General features: G+C 33.0%; 1 protein-coding gene across 8 annotated transcripts in view; it reads left to right on the top strand.

Moving 5' to 3' along the window:
* TENM2 (teneurin transmembrane protein 2) overlaps window positions 1-20124 on the top strand; it is a 3817113-nt gene that overhangs the window by 667239 nt on the left and 3129750 nt on the right. For 7 of the 8 annotated variants that reach the window (XM_074390351.1, XM_074390352.1, XM_074390358.1 and 4 more), the window contains exon 3: window positions 9441-9484. The exons of the other annotated variant lie outside the window; for it this stretch is intronic. The gene's annotated coding sequence lies outside the window, so the exon portion shown is untranslated. The remainder of the gene's footprint in view (window positions 1-9440; window positions 9485-20124) is intronic. 8 annotated transcript variants of the gene reach the window in all.

Here is a 20124-nt window from a genome sequence, read left to right as displayed (position 1 = left end):
AGCCTGGACAACATGGTGAAACCCCCATCTCTACTAAAAAGACAAAAATTAGCTGGGCATGGTGGCAGGTGCCTCTAACCTCAGCTACTAGAGAGGCTGAGGCAGGAGAATTCTTTGGACCTGGGAGGTGGAGGGGTACAGTGAGCTCAGGCTGCTACAGCCTGGGTGACAGAGTAAGACTCTGTCTCAAAAAAAAAAAAAAAAAAAAAAAAAAGTATAGCCTATTAATCCATTTAATTCTCACAATAAATATATCAGATAGGTACTCATATCTTCATTTTAGATACGAGTGAATGGACGCAAGAGGTTAAACAAATGATTTAATAACAACACTGATAAATTCTGTGTTGTCTGTTCAGCACTGACTAGTACCACTCACTAAGCTAGGTACTAGTCACTAGTGTAGTAACAATAAGTCACTTAAATTGGTCGTGGTTGGTAGTCTTATGATCTATTAGGGTGTGTTATGTTCTTTTCTCTGATTTTCAGGTTAAAAACCAGCCATGAAAGAGGTTAAGTAACTTTCCCAAGGTCATAATCAGTAAACAATAGGACCCAGATAAAACAGCTTAGCTCATCTCAAAACTTGCTTTCTTCACTGGTCATATGAAGTCCTCATAAGCAAAAGAAGAGTTGAAGTTCTGACTGGGTCAAAATAACCATGAATACATTTTCTCTGGCTTCTTTCATCATTCCCCATCCCCAGTAACAACAGAGAGTACCCTCACTTTAAGAAAACTTCCCCTCACTCCCCATTTCCTCTCCCACCAACAAAGAAAAAACTCCCACCTCTTAACACAGTCCACAAATAATCCTAGTATTTTAAGGAGTGTCTCCCAATACCCAGGAACAGAATGGCAGAAGAGTGGTAAACAGTCAATCTTGAATGTGTTAATAAGTGACTCGGATCACAGCTTCATTGTTAGAGACCTGGTTTCCATTAACAGGCTCTGCCCACCTGCTTCTCCTTTATCTCCACACCTGCCTTCCACTGACAGAGGAAATTAATCCTACTTCTAGAAGAAATGTTTCCACTTTCCACTGAGAAGGAAAATGTTTCATAATCTCGCTGTAGGAAATTTGGCCATATTACTCCACTGGCATTCTTAGACTTCCTGCCTAAATATCGCTCAAATTGTAACTTTTGGCAGTGCTGTGTGTTACAGACTTGATATTTTAATATGAGGTTTTCTTCAATAACTTAATAGATGACATTTTACAAACTAAAAATTGATTTTTTTGCCTTCACACACTAATCTTGAATCACTGAAAATCTATAATTATACCAATTAAAATCTAAATGTATTACCTTAAAAATACAATATACTGTGATTAGTTGTCATAACTCTAAAATTCACTGGGTTCAAATCATGATTTATTAGCGCTGAACTCATTTCATATCTGAATTATCTTTTTTTTTTAATTTGATTGATTGGCCATATTGTTATTTGGGCTCTGACAGAGTGTAGAAGAATATTGTGCATGAGACATTAATCAGGAAATTATGCATTGCTTTCACAACTGGACTTTACTTTGTAATATTGTATTAGCTCTTAACATGCAAATTATTTTAGGTAATTACCTCATTTTTCAGTGGCCATTTGATGGATAGAAGTTTCATGCAGATTCTTCTGTGTAATTTAAAATCTTGTGGCAATTTGTTTCTTAGCTTGTTCATAAAAATCCCAGTTTGAATTGTCACACATCAGACGCATGAGGTCAGTTGTAGAAAATCTTAATTGTAGAAACTCAGTTTCCCGGTTTCTTTTAACCCGAATTAAGGCTGGCAGTCACCTCTTTCCAAATCTGAAACTGTGCCCAAGATTGTGTTTTTCTCTCACTGAAGTAAAAGCTGAGATACCTTCTAACCCACGGATAGATCATAGTACACAGTTAAAGATAGAATTCACTCTTGTTAGCCAGTTCAACTAGCTAAATTTCTGTTATTTTCTTTAAAAGGTACAGCCTTAAATACTAACTAAAGATTTAATTTGTAAATGGATGTCTGTATTCCCCAGTTTTGATATTAAATAATTCAGCTAATATTTAAAACAAAATAGCTTCTATCAATATTGCAATATGGTAAATAGAGTATTCTTATATATGTCATATTTGTAGTTTTCAAACAAATATAAGGTATTACCAGACCTCTGATCCAGAGTTTTATTAGATATATTCATATATGTGAACTGCCCAGAACATTTAGATCACTTTCCCCATATTTTTCAATCTAGCATGTCATATAATCATGAATATGTGTTGTGATCTTGTCTATTCAGAAACCTGCTGCTGTAAAATAGCTTCCCCATAAATGTCAAGTAATGTAAAATTGAATGCCTATATTTAAATAGATTTTAACAGATAATAAAACTCTTGAGATTAAAACGGTTTCATTCAGGAAGGCAGACAATTCTTTCCACAGTGTGCAATTTATGTGTCATGTTATGTAAAATACAATTTTAAAAATACTTTTTAAAAAGCGCAAATGAAAAATATCTATTGAATTAAACAAAAAAGGAAGCTAGGAAGCTACTATTCTCATTGCAGGTCTAGTTGAAAATGTGAAATAGAATGACAAAGTACAAACTTCTATTTTCTAAACATTGCTCTGATGAGATCTGCTTTCTGCTAATTCCTATGGGGGTTATTCCAGAGATTGGAGCTATCAAAACAGTGTTTTTACTCACAACCTAACCCTTCTTCATTTACAACAAAACAAAGGAATTAGAGAATTTTGACACACTATGATATGAGGCATAAAAGAAAATTGCTTTTCCACTTACAGTTTTGCTTTTGGCACCTTATCTGTGAACACCCAGATATTTCACAGCTTACAATTGGTTCACCAGCACAAAGGATGTATCTTGTCTCTTGAGATAACGGCTACTGACAGTCTTTCACTCACTAAATATTAAAATGGATGTGTAAAGTTAGATGTCTGATAAATAGTATTTTTTTAGGAAGAGTTTTTTTGGATTAATAAATATTCAGCAGTCTTTAATATGGTTGGAGGTAGGAAAGGCAATGGTAGAAAGCCCAATTAAGTTGCCAAAATAGTTTACACATGAGGGAAAACAGATCTCACATGTAAGAGAGTGACAGATGGATTCCAAAAGAGAGGCCAAATGTGAGTGATGCCAGTGCTCCCAAGCCAAAGCCAACTAAGAGCACATCTGAAGTCAAAGTTGGGTTTATTGACTTGTTGCAAAGAGGAAGATTGCACACAGAGGGGAATAATGGAGTCTCTTTGAAAAAAAAAAAAAAAAAGGAGTTAGAAGAGTCTCAGGATAGGATAGAAGCTTGTGGGTGACTTGAGGGAAGGTTCAAGGATGTGGAAAGAGTTTTATGATTTGGTTATTCTAATAATGCTAATTTAGAAAGCAGGAGGCATGAAGCAATCCTGGAGCTGAAATTGGCACATAAGCACTAATCACTAATATTGGCAAGGATAGGGTGATGTTAGGTCTTTTTTGTTCAAAAAATATTCTACTTTTTGCCTGGGTTCAGATATGCATTTATGGAGTTTTTCTTAGTTGATTGGTTGATTGATTATTTTCCTTGATTCATCATGGTCACAGAGTGCCTTGCTTGATGTTTAAACAAGAAACCGCCCGGCCTAACTAACAGTGTCCTCATCAGCTCCTGGATGGCAGGGCTTTTTTTCTCTATCTCAAAAATATTACAAAAAGCCAATTGACATTGGAAAGAACTAATTGTATGTAGGGTTTGCAACCAGAGGGTAAAAAAATCAACATTTAAAAATTATTCTGTAGGATCATTTCTATGTATGTCATTCCATCGAATTCTAAGAGTAAAATTATAGTATCCATCTTCATTAACCAGATGCAAATCTAGAGGTGGCAGTCAATTAGGTTATTTGCTTGCAGCCACACAGCTAATAACAGGAAAGGCTAGGACTTAAATCTTGATCTTACGGATTCTGAAATCTATCATTTTTTTCTGCTTCAACAACGTATGGGTCATATATTTCAAGCTGGAATTGGAAGCAAGGTATAGTGTCATTGACAGAATTTGCAGTCCAATATGGGAATTGATTTGAATTGCTTTTACTTTTAGTGCTTTTCTACCATGCATGTCTCAATTATTAATAATCAATCCCCATATTGTACTCCCCACATCTGACTGTGACTGTCCATGATTGATTGAGTTTCTTTTTACCATGTTAAACATTTGAGGCAATGGTGGAGTATCATTTAACCATTCATTCATTCATACATTCATTCATTTATCCATGGTTCACTTCTAAGTTGTTTATTGTAAAACACAAAAAAGGACAATTAGTAAAAATGTATAATTCAATAACTTATTACAAAGTAGACAATTTGTAACTGCCAATGAAGTTAATAAACGCGACCCTTGGGAACACCACAGAATTTCTCTTTGTGCTCCCTCCTGATCATGACCTGTTTTTTCTCAATCAACAGTAACTGATATTTTGATATTAATGGTAATTATTTTCTTACTTTTCTTTATATTATACCAACTAAATTTGCATCCATACATATGATAAGTTAGTTCTTACTCTATTTTTTGCACTATATAAATGAAAGTATAGAGTTGATATCTACTTTGTTTTGCTCAAAATTATGTTTGTGTAATTTACCCATGTTTTATTTGTATAGGTGTGGTTTGTTCCATTTGATTGATATGTAATGTTATTTTGAATGATTTTTTAAAAAATTCTATACTTTTAAAGAATTTTAAAATGTGTTAACAGTCCCCTATTGATGGACATTTGTTTTTTTTTTTTTTCCTGTTTTGAGCACTTACATATTTTTGCAAATATTTTTGGATATAGATATGCAAACATTACTGTTCAGCAGCAGTGAAGTTTCTGAATCAGAAGATACATCTATTATCTTCAAACTTTACAACTGATATCAACCTATTTCTAAAACGGCTGTGCTAGTTTTTAATCTATCACCATATAAAGATTCTTTTGTTTCAGATTGTTGGCATAATTGTCTTTTAAATTTTGGTCTTTCTGGGATGTTATGCTAAGAAAAAATTCTGAGTGTTAGAGTATTAATAATAGTAGTGTTTTACCTTGCATACCTCTGATAGTTTACAAAGTTCAATCAATTTTTGCATGTTTATTGCCCATCTGAATATTTTTTTTTGTTAATAGTTCTCTTGGCCATTTGTGAAGGGGAAGCAGTTCATTTTCTTATGGATATGTACGAGTTAGTTGTATATTCTGCATATTCTGGATATTAGCCATTAGAAATTATATGTTGCATTAGTTAGGATTGTCCAGAGAATTAGAATCAGTAGGATTAATAAAGATATATTAGAGGAGATTTGTTATGGAAATTGTCTGACACAATCGTAGAGGCTGGAAGTATGCAGAATATGCCATCTGCAGGTTGGAAAACCAAGAAAGCTGGTGATGTAATGTTGTCCTTGAGAGGTTGGAAGTCCGACAACCAGGATCTCCTTTGTTTGAGAGCAGAAGATTTATGCCCAGTTTAAAAAGAGAGAATTTGTTTTTCTCTCTCTTTTATTTTTTTCCCCTAACAGGGCTCTCAAGGGATTGAATGATGCCCTCTTTCGTCTGTGAGGCTGGCCTTTTTTACTAAGTCTACTGAATTAAACATTAATCTCTTCTGGAAACACCATCAGACACACCCAGAAATAATGTTACCAGCAATCAAGGCATCCCTTAGCCCAGTCGGGCTGACGCATAGAATTTGCCATCGCATCAGTATTGCAAATACCTTTTACCACAATGCAGCTTACTTTTTACATTTTAAATGATACCCTTTGGTGAATGTAAGTTCTTTATTTTCCTGTAGTTAATTTTATCATTCTTTCTTGGGTTCGAGCTTTTTGGGTCCTGTTTTAGAGGTTTGACTACCTTGAGATGATGAAAATAATTTCCTGTTATCATTTAGAAAAACATTTTCACATTTTAGTATTTAAATAATCTGGAATTTACTTTTGTATACAGTAGGGGCCAAATGGTTTTTTCTTCCTTTCCTCTTTCAGATAACCAATTGTCCTTGCACTATTAATTGAAAACATGCTCTGCTATGTTACTTTCTCATAGCAAAGCATCTATGTATGTATGAATCTGTTTCAGGGTATGTTATTTTATACTTTTAGTGTATTGGGTTGTTTCCCAGATTTGGACAACTATGAAAAAAGTTTCTATGAACACTTATTATTTCAGTCTTTGTGGGGATTTGTTTTCTTTTTCTTGGGCAAATACCTTCTTTAATTTCTAATTTATTCCTGGTATTTCATATTTTTGGCACTTTTGTAAACAGTGTATTTTTAGTAATAAGTTTTATTTATTTGGTTTTAATATACAGAATTTAAAAATTCTTTTAAGCTAAAATTTACACTCATCAAAATTCACCACATTTAATATACAATCTTATGATGTTGACAAATGCATGTGGTTTGTAACCACCAACAAAATCATATGAAATAGTTCTTTGTAGTAAAACCCTTCCTCTAACCTTTACCTTGGAAACCAATGAATCTGATGATATGTCTGTTTTCTTGGAAAGCCACTGATCTGTTTCCTTACCCTTTAACTGTGCCGCTTTCAGAAGATAGTACTTGTGGAGCAGTGCCTAAGAAATCTTCACTTAACTCATGGTCACAAAAATTACCTTATATGTTTTCTTTTAGAAATTTGTCCTTTTAAGCTTAAGTTCTATAGTATATTTTGAGTTAATTTTTGTATGTAATATGAGGTATAGATTAAGTTTTGTTGGTAGTATTTTCAATTTCTTTACAAATGTTAAATGAGCTAGGCACAGAAGGACAAATATCATATGATCTCACTCATCTCTGGAAACTAGAAAAGCTGATCTCATTTAAGTACAGAGTGAATAGTGGTTACTAGAAGCTGGCGGGGGGTGGGAGGGAGGGTGGGAGGGAAGTCTGCAGAATAAGGGATAGGAAGAAACCGGTCAACAGTAGAAAATAATAGATAGGAGAAATAAGGTCTGGTATTCCACTGTACAGGAGGGTGACTACAGTTAACCAAATTGTATTATATATTTCAAAATAACTATAATAGAGAATTTTGGATTGCTCCCACTACACAGAAATTATCCTGATTTGATGATTATGTAACATATACATGTATTAAATATGTATGTGTCAATTAGAGATAAAATAAAACTTTAAAAAATGTATTATTTCTTTACTGAATAGCCTTGGCATCTTTACTGAAAATCAGTGAACGATTTATGTGAAAATATATTTCTGATCTATCTGATTTGAGGTATATTAACATAATTGATGTTTTTAAAGAAATAGCTTTGGTTTCATTGATTTTCCTCTGTGGTTTCCTGGTTTTGAGTTTTATAAATTTCTGTATTTTATTCCCATTTGGCGGTTTGAGATGAGCTTTCTGTTTTTTTTTTAAATTCTTAAGGTGGAAGCATAGATAATTGATTTGAAACCTCTCTTATTTTCTGCAATCATTTAATGTTATGAATTTTCTCCTAAGAGAAGCTTTGGTTGCATCACACAAATTTTGATATATTGTGGTTTTATTTTTCCTTAATTCAAAATGTTTTCTAATTTCCCTTTTGTCTGCTTTTTTGAGTCATAGATTATTTATCATCATGTTGTACTCTGTTCTGTGTAATGGAGACACAGTTATTTGATCTAGTTCCAAAAAAATACAGTACCTGAACCACAGAGAACAGGACAGTAACTATTATTAATCTGTAGTATTAGTCACAGAACTAACTAAAAGCCATTTGTGGTGAATCCCTTGAACCCTGCTGGTATCATAGATTTGAAATCTACTGTGAGAATTATGTAAATACTAAATTTGTAATTCCTAGTAAAGGTCCCTGGAAATTCTAAGTCCTTAAGTGCATATTTTTTGCAATCTTTTCCTCACAACTTTATTTTGCAATGTATGCACCATATATCATACAGGGAGAAAAGTTTCTAATATTTTATAAAAGTTAATAAGTTCCTAAACAAATGGTTAATAAAATTTAAAATCATATAATTTATGGTAACGTCTTTGCACTATTTAAACCACACAAAACAAAATTTAAAGAAGAAAAAGTACTAGCACTAGGTAAAAACAGGATGCATTTTTCCAAGCAGTGATGTAATAGTCTAATTTTTTTAAAAGATTAGGTTTCTTAGTGTGTTGGAATTTTACAAATCAGTAGGATATTGCTGAATTACAAAATAGAATTGGGACTCAATTCTATCTTTTTTGCTTTTTCTTTCTTCCTAATTAAATGGAAGAAATATTGAATGCATTTAATCACTCATATTTGGTCAAGATCTTGAACAAATTTATTGCTAGGATATTTTTATATCCCTACAAAAATTCTCAAGCTTTCTTCAAGACATTGCTAAGTTAGTTGGAAACAACTTGGTCCTTTTGCTTTTAAGCACAAATTTTCTTTCCTACTGAGACAAAATCCTTCTTTGCATTCTGACAATCCTTGAAATATGAGGTTTTCTATCCTGGTTGGTAGGAACAGACACTTTCCTCAATCATGCTTAAACATCGGCAACTGTTCTTTCAGGTGTTTTCTTTTTCTGGAGATGGGTAATTTCTTCACAGGCATGCATGATTAATAATCAGCTGTGTGCCGAAAGGGGACCTTCTGAAGATTTCTGGAGTTCTGGCTTTGCACATCTCTCCTCTTTCTCTGGCAGTATGCCCTGCAAATTCTAGGCATCTTGGCTTCCTCTAATTTCCAACTTTGTCTGCTCAACTCAGGGAGACCACTGCATCTGATTGATTTTTTTTTTTTTTCCCCTGCACCACACCCTAGTAACTTTCTCCAGCTGAGGAAGTCTTAGAGCTTACCTTATTTGCTTCTCTCAGGGATTTCTGTCCTTTGTATTTTTTTTTGCCAAACTGTTTGTTTAAATGCTCATACCTCTCACTGGGTTTTGTTAAGAATCAAATCATAATGATTTGTAAATGACAAAATTTTATGTAGTCATATTGTTTTACTACTATATCATAATCAACTGAAACTTAGTAGCTGAGTGCTACAGAATATCTTACATTTTTTACATTAGCATTACAACATATCTAGAAATATAATTTAAAATAAAGAAACAATGCTGACTGCATTATGTGGTATGACTATATGGAAATTCAAGTTGATCTTAATGGTAAGAAAATTACTTTGTACTCTGAAGACTGCCCTTCCACAATCTGAAACTCAGAGGCTCAGATGTTTCTGTTGCATGTTTTTGTCTCATGAATACCCTAGTTATTATCATCTAGTTATTATTCTTTATTCTTATTCAATGAAACAAATCTGTGATATTATCTTCCTACTGTTTTCTCTACTAGAAATTCACCCGATTGCTGAGAAGAGAGTGCAATGTATTGGTTTTTACTTACTTGAAGAATATGTTGTTTTACATTATGTAAATAACTTTGGGGTGTCTTTCTTTTTATGTTACAGATATATGAAGTGTAGGGGTAAGATTTGCAATAATTTCCCTTAAGGTAAGGACGTTTTCATGTTTTCTGTTTCCATTTGTTCAGCGCTACCTATCCCACATTAAAAGGACTTCTGAGAAAGTTGGCCTGTTCAAAATTTGAATCATGAGGGGAGTTTGTCTGCTACTAATGAGAAGTTTTCTAAGACAATTCAATATATCTCCTCTTCAAAAATGTCTTTGGCATCACCTGAAATTATAAAAGACTAAGATTTTAAATAAATGATAGTTTGTTTTTTCTTCATCTGCCCCATTTTCAGACACCTAATGAGTATATGCTAATGGATATGATTAGGCTTTGTGTCCCACCTAAATCTCATCTTGAATTGTAATAATCTTCACCTGTCAAGGGAGACACCAAGTGGAAGAAATTGAATCATGGGGGCGGTTCCTCCGTGCTGTTCTCTTGATAGTGAGTGAGTTCTCACGAGATCTGATGGCTTTATAAGTGTTGAGTAGTTTCTCCTGTGTTCATTCTCGTTCCTGCCGCTTTGTGTGAAGGGTGTCCTGCTTCCTCTTTGCCTGCTGCCGTAAATATGAGTTTGAGGCCTCCCTAGCCATGCTGAACTGTGAGTCAAGTAAACCTCTTTTCTTTATAAATTACCCTGTCTTAGGCAGTTCTTTATAGCAGTATGAAAACAAACTAATACCCTAATGAAGAAAAATCAAAGTTGAATTTTTATTGCAAAATACTGTAAATTTTATTATGTACTTGCTTAATATTCAATATCTCATAAGGATAATTCTATCAAAGCTCATGCAGACAATAGGAAGAGAAGAATGCAAAGTGGCATTTCAGTGGCCTCAATTTGCCAGTTGCTTAGTAAGCCAAGAATATCAGTAGGAAGTAGAGTAAATATAAGCTACCATAAATCAAAATATGGATGGATTGATTGAAAATGAGATGATAGTACCAGGCAAACATCTTTATTAGATATTATGACTGAGAATACACTCCTGTCATTCAGATTTGTTTATGAGGCCAATGGGAACAAAAACCTACTGACTTACATGGAGCTAAAAGTTGATGCTGAGTGAGGATCAGTTGAGTCCATCTAAATCAAGGGTCTGTGTCTATTTAAGGCCAAAACAAATGGTTATTCCATGTAGTTAAGCAACGAAGCCTGTTCATGGGTAGGAGGTGAGGCTTTGTTATTATTTTGACCAAGTAGACTGGATTTGGTAAATGATAGCAAACATTAAATTATTTTAGTGTTTGTATAATGAAAGATTATTTTCTTTTTATATTTATTTTTATACAAGTCAACTAAATAAAATGATTGATTTCTCTCTGGAAAATAGAACAGAAATTTCAAAGAGCTCTCAAAGCATTAAACTAAATGTCCAAGGGCTGTAGAGGGAGACTCCATGGAAAACTGTGTTCAAATTGGTGCAGATTGTCATATCAATGCAGCACATGTCCCGTTATTAACCACACAGCTCAATGCAGTGGGAATGGCACATCTGTGCAGTAACAGGTAAATTGAAAGAAAAGAATAACTTAAATTTTGGCACCTCTTTATTTTAATTGGATGACTTTTAATCTTTTTATAATCCTTTATTTTTCTTAAGATAGATGGGTTAAAAATATGTGACTAGGAGATGAAGATTTCAATCTAAATTATAATTATTTCCTACATCTGTTCTGATACATTTAGAATGGTTTGTGCTTGTAAATTAGGTGTTAATGAAATAAAAATGTTGTAACCATGTGGAACATAAGAATTGCAATTGACTGAAGAAGATTCTCTAAATTCTCCAAGGAGATTTGACTGCAAAGAAAACTCTCATGTGCTACCTACTATACACAAAATTATGTCTTTATACACTTAACTTAAATTTAAAGTAAAAACCTAAAAATTGCCAAAGGGAAGCATTACTAAGAACTGCCTTTTAAAGACAAGCATTCTACTTTTATTACTTTGTCTTTACTTCATTTCTGAACCATTTAGCTGAACACTGTATAAAAGACATAATATTTTACAGCCTTCTAGACCCACTCCATAGGGATACAGGCTGAGAAATGTGCCAAATCATCCTTAGAAGGTGAGCTGGTAGCAGTGATGGTCTGCCTTGGTTGCCTGCTCTTTTTAATGTTCTGGTCACAGGCTCTGGATTGTTGTCATGCAATAAATTCTACTTCTGCTAACTAGAAAATATTGCAGTTACATTTTTGTTAAAAAATTTTGCCCAATTTAATACAATTTATATTTAAGTGATATATATTTGTATTAAAGGGATGAATTTAATAAAACTACAACTATATCATTCCTAAGAAGGCCTTCCAGCACAATTTGGTATTAGTTTTATTAAATTAAGGTGAGTTACTGAAAAACAGAATTTTAAGAAATATGCAGTTATAATACTGTATAAATTGCATATAAGTATTATAAAATTGTTTTTATATATTCCCAGGAACTTAATTCCAATTTGTCTTTTATTATGGACAAAATACGTACTAGGTGTTTTGTGGAAATATGTATAATACTCTGATAATACTTGAATATTGCTAATAATGAGTAAATTTGAAAAATAATATCAAAGAATTTACACTTGACAAAATAAATTATTACCGAATTCAGAGACAATTTGACTAATTATGGCTACATGCAAATTCCAGTATAACAGACTAAGATTTATTTAGATAAAACATCAATGCAATTTTTGATTGTTAGAAATTTGAAATAACCTTACTTGAACTTTACTCCATGTTGTGAGTGTATATAGCTTTTCAAATAAAAATGCCCTATTTAAGTAGATTAAATAAAATTCATACATTTTAGGTGAGACATCGGCTAAGAGAAACTTGTAACTAATTATCATGATTGATGAATTATTATGTAAGCAATTTTCTCCAATGGAGAGAAACCTTCCAAGTACATCTTATTTTACTGTTGGACTTGTCATTGTTCTCTGTGTTCTTATTTACTTTCTTAAGTGCTTCGTATTATTAGTTTCTCTCTTTGAAGAACACGAACGTATTAACAGCGTCAAAAATAAGTCTTCAATTTACTCATGTGATTCTTAAACATTTTTATGTATTAAATTTTTCAATGTCTTTACTGCTATTAAAAATGGGGATAAAGAAGATATCTGAACATAATTATTGACTAATAAGTTGAAGATTGATTTGTAGACAAACTACATAAATAAAAATAATAAAGCCAACACTTAAGGCAATATTTGGTTACTTGATTATTTTGTTGTTCTGATGTATAGAAACTCAGTTTTGTGATCCTGCCAGGCCCTTAAAGCTAAATGGTGGGATTTCAAATTATATTATCCAACCTTAAGGTATTTTTTAAATTATTAATTTCCAAGGTTTGTGTTTTCTTTTTCAGCTCTGCCAGACGGAAACATACTTTTGCCAGTAAAATATATGTAAAAATTGATAGCCAGGATAAAGAATATTTAATTATAACATTTCTTTTAAAAAACATTGCTAACAAAAATTTTGTATTGAAAAATATAGATAGGTACAAGTCCTTTTTTTTTTTAAACATCTCTTGATCCTGCAAAACAATAAAAATACATAAATTCATTTGAGGGATTTAAATATGTAGCCTCATGTGCAAATTCCCTTTTACTCTAAGGATGGACACTATTTCTTCCTTTTCATGATTTTTTTCTACAATTTGAGCCTAAAATTGAGGAACTATTATTTAAAAAAATCTGTCACTTATGAGAAACTCTCTAAATCTTACAGATCTCATTTCTTTATGATTGCTTGAATTGTCAGGCCATTAAAAATACATTCATTCCCAAAGGCTTTATTGTTGATATATTTTCCTAAATATACCGAAGCAATGAGAGAATAAAAGCTACACATTCTGAAGCACTTAGGTCAACTACTTTCCTTTGGCATTCTTTCTTGCCCATGTTTGCTAACTTGACTTAAGAATCAGGTTTTGTTAGTTACCTGGGCAATTCTTCCAGGTATTACCCTATGGCTAATATATAGATTTGAGGTAGTTTTATGTTCAAGCAAATTAATCATTATCTTAATTTGAAAAATGACAAAAAAATGCATGTGCTTTAAAATTGTTATTTGTATTTGAACTTAGACCATTTATTTGCTCTAAAAGTTGAAAATCATTCCAACTGAAAAGATAAATTAAAAATTCTAATCAATACCATCACATATATGCTTTTCCAAGAAATAACTTGGTTACAAAAAAGTACAAGGTCATTGCTATATAGATTTATGATTGTAATTTATTCCTATTTTATCAGACTTGATTTTTACCACACCCTCTCTTTGCTTCTTCAAATTAAAAATTTTTATTCTTTTTTTCTGAGACAGCATCTCATTCTGTTGCCTAGGCTGTGGTGCAGTCTTGGCTCCCTGCAACTTCTGCCTCCTGGGTTCAAGTGATTCTTAGCTCCAGCCTTTGGAGTAGCTGGGAATACAGGCATGTGCCACCACACCTGGCTAATTTAAAGTCTTCTTGTGGTTTTAAAGTTGATTTGAACAAATGTAGTCTTTATGACTCAGAAATGTATCACTTCTAGAGACCCATCTGAGATTTATACTCATAGATGTTTACTAATGGTAATATAAAGTAAAGGTCACCCTAGCAACAACGAAAAGAAAAAGAAATACTTAAAACCGTTACTGAAATACCTTATCTGGTATGCTATAAGTATTCCAAGCATTATTTATGAATGTCTTTTAAAATATATTTATTAGATCAGTAATTCACTCTGAAGAGTTCTTGAATGGCATTTTTAATTAGTTGTAGCACAATGATGGAACTACTATTTAGTCATTGTTTCACAAGTAAACATGAGACAATTTAACTGCTGATTTCAAGTAAATTATTCAGTATGTTTTGTGTGATTTCTTTTGTCAGTAAAATGGAAGTTTTCTTTCTATATTAAATCTTTGAAAAAATCTGTTATACAATATTTAAGCATTGTCTTCTCCATATGTGTTTAATATTACAGAGGATGAACAATGACTAATGGATATTAATCAAAATAAGTAAAAATTATGACTACTGAAGCAGAAATGACTAAATTCTCATAATTCATTTATAATAGCTTTGGGAATGGAAAGGAAACAATCAAAACAGTAACATAGAAGAATTGAAAGAAAAGGATTTTTCAAGGCACATTTTTACCTTCCAATTTGAGATAACTGTCCCTAAATTTCTTAAATAGCTCTGAAGAAATTTTATGTACCCTAGTAAGTTGTGGTAATCTTATAAGAGGAATTTCCCTAAACATTTAATCTAACTTTCTCTTTTCTTTCCCCAACATAGATTAAACATTTTTCTCTTGTCATTTCCTCCATATGATTGAGAAATTATGTGTCTTCCATATGGTAGAAAAACATTTGTGTTCTTGAAGGTGGCTTTCTGCTGTTCCTCTAACCTACTTAAATAAGTATTACAGCATTTTCCTCATCTGTCTTATTTTATTTTTTTTTTAGTTATTTACCACTTTTTCTTTATATATCTACTAATTTTTTTAAATGAATACATATGAACACATTACTAAAATCTTGGAAAGTTCTGAGGCCCTCCAGAATTACAAACAGAGTATTAGATTGATAATTGGTACTTAGATTATACTGCCTATGAAACCAGTATTACAAATATGTTAGTTCTCCAGGTTCTATTGCAAAATACTAGCATAATAATATACTGAAATAGATTTCACATTCGAACTTATGCTTTTTTTAAAAAAAAGTTGACTGTTCCATTTCTTCCAAGAATTAGATAAGCTATTCCCTTTTTTAAAAAATGTGTATACATGTATATATACACACATACATATATAACACTGAATATTATGCAAACACTAAAATTCTAGAATTTCAATTAAAAATAAGCTGAAGTTTTAAAGGATTAACAATGCTGCCATTTTTTTCACATTATGCTGCCGTTCTATCATTAGCTACTCTGGGAGGTTTTCTACTTTGGGTCCCACTAAGTCATTTGAAAACTATGAGAAACAAAACTGTAATTTCAGGCTTTCAATTTGTCTTCAAGTTTATAAAACGATATTCCAGGGAGAAGCTGCAGCTAGTGTTTTATAGCTTCCCTATTCAATTTTACATGGTTAAAAATGTTTAGGAACTTATAATCTATACATGTGCCTAAGAAGGATCTCTGAAAAAATGGTCATTTTTGGCCAGGTGTGGTGGCTCATGCCTGTGATCCCAGCACTTTGTGAGGCCTAGGTTAGTGGATCACCTGAGGTTAGGAATTCGAGACCAGCCAGACCAACATGGTGAAACCCCTTCTCTGTTGAAAATACAAAATTAGCTAGGTGTGATGGTGCCTGTCTGCAATCCCAGCTACTTGGAAAGCTGAGGTAGGATAATCTCTTGAATCCAGGAGGGGGAATTTGCAGTGAGCTGATAGCACAACATTGCCCTGAAGCCTGGGCAACAACAGTGAAACTCTATCTTAAAAAAAAAAAAAAAAAAGAAAAAAGAGAAAAGAAAAGAAAAAAGAAAAGAAAAGAAAAAAAGAAATATAGTCATTTTTGCACTTTTGAAAAGGCACCAATATTTTATTCAGTTTATTTCCATTACAAAAGAATGTTGTCAAACATAATGTCCTATAGTGAAATCAACATGTTTTATTTTGTTTTGTTTTGCTTTTTCTTCCAACTTAGCAAAGTAAATTGGCCAACTAGCAAAGTAATCACATAACCTGTAATTATTTGATTAGCACTGAACTTAAGAGTACTAAGTGCACATTTAAATAAAATGATAGTAATTTCATTTCAGTAATAATATATTTGTTTATCAATCAAAGCAAGCCATAGAACCATGTAAAATAACTTTGTCATGTACTCTTATTTTAATTTTATAATATCTAATCTTCTGCATTTCGGATATTAGACTTTGGGGCATTACACATTACATAAAAATAGTTTTCTTGAAGCACAAAATAAAAATACTTTATATATCTAAAAAGCATCTCTGGACAATTAGTACCCTGTTTTGTTCCTTCTGCATTCACTCTAAGGTAATTTGTTCCTCTTCTAATATCCTTAATACTTCTAAAATTGTGGAGTTGACAATAGTTAGTGATGTGATGGAAATTTCAGTACTTGTAACAGTCTTTTTCTACATGTTAGATAGCTGCTATGAGCACTATGCTTCTCTGTTCTCATTGTAGGCATTAGCTTTCCCCTTTGCTCTTTGGTAATGTTTATAACCTACACTATTACAACAACTCTTCGCCGATGTCCCTCTTCACATTCAGTGTTGATTCTTTTCTGTTTTCATTCTTTTGTACTTATTACATTTTTATAACATAAAATCTGAAAAATAAATGATTAAAAATAAAGCTAAAATAAGAATAAATTTACTATAAAATATTTTAAAAATATAAAAATTAAGATAAAGTACAGGGTCTTTAAAATATTTTTACTCATGTAATATTTTTAGATAATTGTAGTTTACTTTTAGAAATATCTCATTGATCATTAAAATCAGAAAATAATTTTAAGTACGTGACATGAAATAACACCTATGCAGTTGATTATAAAACTACATTGTCATATAAGGCATATACAAACTGGAAAGTTGATAACAGCTACGTATTTTAGAAGCTTTAAAAAAGTCTCTTAATGATAAGAGACTGGGATGCTGGCAATGAAGACAGAACAATAGATACTACTACCTATTTCAGGTTTTGAAAATAGAACTAAATAATTATAGTAAAATAATTATAAAATCCACTGTTAATTAGAAAGGAACAGATGCTATATATGAATGACTCAGAAGTTTTCCATGGCTTAACTTTTTTTTTTCTCTTTTTTGCTATTTTCTCTTCTGCTTTCAGCCAAAATTGTGGAATAACTCAGTGCCTATTTCCGGGTCTCTTCTTTTTTTTTTAGGCAGATTCTCTCACTAGGTGCCTCATCTGATTTTATGGCTTCTATACAATGATCTATTTGTTACATTGCCAGCCTGACTTAACTCCTGAGTTAGAGATTACGTGCCCAACTCAACCTCTCTACTTGGATGTTGTCTTCATCAGTCCATACTTTCAGTTCTATCTAAAGAATAGAGGTATCCATTTTGCTCCATCTTTATTGCCAGCATCCCAGTTTAGGTGACCACCCTCTTTCTTTTGGCAATAGCCTTTTGATCTACCCTGCTTCCAGAACTCTTGCTTCTTGGCCCCTTGGCATTTGCTCTTCTCCTTGCAAGGAAGTTCTTACCCTGATTCGCCATTGAATCTTATCCTTCAGATCTTTAACTCCTCCTAGAAGACTCCCCAGACCAAGTCCCTACTCAAAGTAATTCTTGATTACGACACTTTTTCCCTTTTCCTTTCCTTTTGTATGTAGGACTTATTACTATCAGCAATAACTTTACTTTTTACTTTTATTTACTTATTACTTTTATATTTTCTGCTTTCTAAACTTGATTAAGAGCTACAGGTAGATAAAGTCCTTGTTGATCTACTCTATTTCCAGCATCCAGCAAGATCCTTGGGATACGAAAGCTACTTAACTAGTTCATGGGTGTATGCCTCTTTTGGCAGTATTTATTGCAGTAGTTTTGAAATAGCTTTTAAAGTGTTAAATCAGTTCGTCGAATGATTTAACTTGAAAACAGATAAGCTGCTCTGTTCTTACTGACATAAGGTAGTGGCTAACCAGCCTTGGTCACATCATTTCCCTGTCCCCTGCAGAAGCCTCCTGAGATCCCCACCAGTACTATGTTAACTGGTGAAACCATAGTGCTCCTCAGACAACCATTGACAATTCCTCTACTATTGCTAAATACTCACAGTGCTAATAGGATAGCATAATAGAAATGCATAAAATTTAGAGTCAAGAATTGGGAACTATTTACAATTTTGCTACCCTAATAGCTGTGTTTGATTATTATAGGGCTAACCAAATTTGTGACTAACAGCAATTCATTGAGATGTTAGCAGAAAGGGCTAAGATAATAAATGGATCACCATTTTTCACACAGTAAAATCATCTTTAAATATTAGTGTTTTTTGTTTTTTTTTTTTTCCTCTGGAGATGGAGTCTTGCTCTGTTTCCCAGGCTGGAGTGCAATGAGGCAATCAGAGGTCACTACAACCTCCGCCTCCTGGGTTCAAGTGATTCTCCTACCTCAGCCTCCCAAGTAGCTGGGATTACAGGCATGAGCTACCATGTCTGGCTAATTTTTTGTACTTTTTGTAGACATGGATTTCACCATGTTGACCAGGCTGGTCTCAAACTCCTGACCTCATGATTCACCCACCTCGACCTCCCAAAGTGCTGGGATTACAGGTGTGAGCCACCATACCAGTCAGATTGTATTTCTTTTTGTAACATGGCATTTTGTATACAACTGATATGGGCCACTAGTAAATTAATTCCATTTTTCTCAAAATCAGTTCCTTCAGTAGTATCTCTTGTCAGTTATGATAACATTGTTTATCCAATCATCAGGTGAGAAACCTTGGAATCATCTGTGACACATTCAGCCTCATCTTTCCTAGACAATCAATCAAAGCTCCTGAAATTAACTTCTTTAATATATTTTAAACCCATCATTTCTGCTGACCCCTCTCTAGTCCACGATAACATCATCTTTCAAATGAATTAATGCAACAAACTCTTAATTAACTTGCCTGAATATACAGTTTTCCTACCCCTTACCAAGTCTGTAGCCCACACAGCTACTATCTTAATAAAATCTAAATTAGGTGATGTTAAGCCCATGCTTAAATCTTCTGTGTTTCTAATATTTTAATGTGCATTGAAGCCACTTGGGAATATTTCTAAAGTGATCTTGATTTAGAAGCTCTGGGATGGAGTCTAAAATTCTATATTTCGAGCAAATTCCCAGATAATACTAATGCTATCATTCCATGCATGGTATTTTGAATAACAAGGAATAGATGATTCCAAACTACACTGGAATAAATATTAAAACCTGTATCCAATTCATACATAATCTCCTCCTTGTCTGTAAGGAGGGAATCATCTCTTTCCACTTTCCTTCTCAGTCTCTACATTCTGACCTTACTTTTGGTTTCACGAAGGCAGGAAGCTAATTTCCGCCTCAGAGTCTTTGCACAAGTTCTTCCATCTGTTTGGAATACCACACCTCCTACTCAGTATTCACCCTTGCAATTTCCACTCATGTTGTAGATGTCTCAGCTTAACTCTCACTTCATGGAAACTTTCCTGGAGGCTAAAAATGGCTCAGTTCTTTCTCTTTTAGCTTTCATTACATCTCACTTTTCCTCCTCATAGCATATCTTATAGTTGTGATTAAGTAATTAATTATGTTATTGTTAACCTAAATAACAGAGAGGAAACATCTCTACAAGAAAATGTTATTTCTTTGGGAGTAGGCATTGCAATGGACATATGCACGCCATAGCATAGTATACTATGTGTATATTCAGGGAAGTAAAGGAAGACAAGCCAAGGTGTTTTAAAGAAAAATGAAGGATTACATAATTGTTTTGAGATAATTATTCTTGGCTACAAGTATTAATATCAAGAAGGGTGTACACATTTGAATAGGCAGTTGCTGGGCAGATGTCTTTGCAGAAATATTTGTGTTGTGTGTGTGTGTGTGTGTGAGAGAGAGAGAGAGAGAGAGAGCGAGAGAGAGAGCGAGAGAGAGAGGAGAGAGAGAGAATAAGAGAGAGATTGTGTGTG

The sequence above is a fragment of the Saimiri boliviensis genome, chromosome 20 (genome assembly GCF_048565385.1).
Source record: "Saimiri boliviensis isolate mSaiBol1 chromosome 20, mSaiBol1.pri, whole genome shotgun sequence".
NCBI classification, from domain to species: Eukaryota; Metazoa; Chordata; class Mammalia; order Primates; family Cebidae; genus Saimiri; species Saimiri boliviensis.
The sequence above is the reverse complement of the archived record's forward strand: the minus strand, read 5'-3'. Positions and strand labels throughout refer to the sequence as shown.